We start from the raw sequence: 1,975 nt of genomic DNA, 5'->3' as shown, positions 1-1,975 counted from the left end.
AGAGAGAGAGAGAGAGAGAGAGAGAGAGAGAGAGAGAGAGAGAGAGAATATGTTGCACATCTTTATTCCTAGCATCCTAGCATCTGGGAGGCAGAGTCAGGATCTTTGTGAGTTCAAGGGCAACTTGGACTGCCAGGGCTACACAGAGTAACTCTGTCTCTGAAAATAAAAGAAGGCGGGCAGCGGGGGCAGGATGAGGGATGTCCCAGCAAGATATGGTTGGAAGCTCAGTTTAGCCCAAGTTAGTCAGTCAGGCTGGATCAAAACTCTGGAGTCTGATGTCAAGCAGCTTACTGCCAGCATAAACACAGTACAGTGTGGAAAAACGTTTCCTGGTATAATACAATCTCCAGTGCACAAGGAGGCATAATTACTTCCAAACTCAAAGTACATGTCATTTCTTCCAAGAAGATGGGTTCTAGCCGGGCGGTGGTGGCGCACGCCTTTAATCCCAGCACTTGGGAGGCAGAGGCAGGCGGATTTCTGAGTTCGAGGCCATCCTGGTCTACAGAGTGAGTGCCAGGACAGCCAGGGCTACTCAGAGAAACCCTGTCGCGGGAAAAAAAAAAAAGATGGGTTCTAGAGATAGGCCACATGCATTAGCTTAAGGGCCTAGGGAAGGATATGGTATGATCTTGGTCATACAGATAGGGTAGAGGTCATTTGGGCTATTAGCCACCTCCAGTCCTGGATGTGGGAGTTTGACATGGCCCAGCCCTTCAGGTAACACAGGTCTCTGGGCTATTGAGCACCTCCAATTCCCAGCCTTTTGGATGGAAAAACGGGTTATAAATATTTTCCTTTTAAAAGACAATTCTGGATGCTTAATATTCATGTTTCTCCTGGTGATCAGTGAGCATAAGGACATTCTTTGTACTCCCAACAGGAAAGAAAGAAAGAAAGAAAGAAAGAAAGAAAGAAAGAAAGAAAGAAAGAGAGAGAGAAAGAGAGAAAGAAAGAGAGAATTATGAGAACTAGCTTAGGAGTCAAAAGTCAAGAATGTTCTAGGTTAAAAACAAAACAAAATAAACGAAGAAATCAGTAAAACATCCTGAGTAAGAAGTTTCTGGAGACTAATGTTCCTGTCAGCTATGCTCTTCCTGTCCATTGCTCCTGGCTCCTCTACCCCTCCCTTTAAAAGTCCTTTGGAGAGCTGGTAGATGGCTCAGTGGTTAAGGGCACTGACTGCTCTTCTAGAGATCCTGAGTTCAATTCCCAGCACCCATATGGCAGCTAATCACTACCTATAATTTCAGTTCCAGGGGATCTGATGCCACCTTCTGGCCTTCTCCAGAACCAGGTATGCAAGTGGTGCACAGGTATACAGAAGAAACACTGACACACATCACATTTTTTAAATGAATAAATTAAAAATAATAATAAAAATAAGTTTTTATGGGCACTGGGCGCCCAGACACCACTCTGATGATGAAATGTGTGATGGAGGTGGGGAAGATGGAAAAGCAGGATGGCACACGTCCTATGGAGAGAGAAGTGGATATGTGATGGTGGTGACAGGTGAGGGAGGGGGCTGGGGTTGACATGCTGTCACTGCCCAGTAGGGGCCTCAGGGAGGTGTGCAACAGCCTGGAGCTTAAATTAGACCTGCTGGATCACCATGGTCTGTGGTGCCACCAGAGTCGTGTTGGCATTGGTGTTCCATGCTACTATCCCAGGCCAAGATAAAGCCTGAAATCTATGTTGATGTAAGTGTAATAGCAACTTTTATTCACTTGTATGAGTGAATTGTGGCCTCAGAAGCCTACTGCCTCCAACTGCTAACCTAGACCTAGTCCAGGAAGCTCCTAGCCTATGTACAACCTAATATAGACCTAGCAGTCTTCAGCCTCTGAGGCCTGTGCTGAACAAGCTCATCCTTTCTTGATCTTCCTGAACTCTAGCTGGCTAGTTCAACTCAGCTGTTCTGGCTCAAGGCTTCTCTCTTCTATTCCTCTCTCTCTCTCTCTCTCTCTCT

This window comes from Grammomys surdaster, unplaced genomic scaffold (assembly GCF_004785775.1).
Source record: "Grammomys surdaster isolate TR1022 unplaced genomic scaffold, NIH_TR_1.0 100, whole genome shotgun sequence".
Taxonomy (NCBI): domain Eukaryota; kingdom Metazoa; phylum Chordata; class Mammalia; order Rodentia; family Muridae; genus Grammomys; species Grammomys surdaster.
This window is presented reverse-complemented; position numbering follows the sequence as displayed.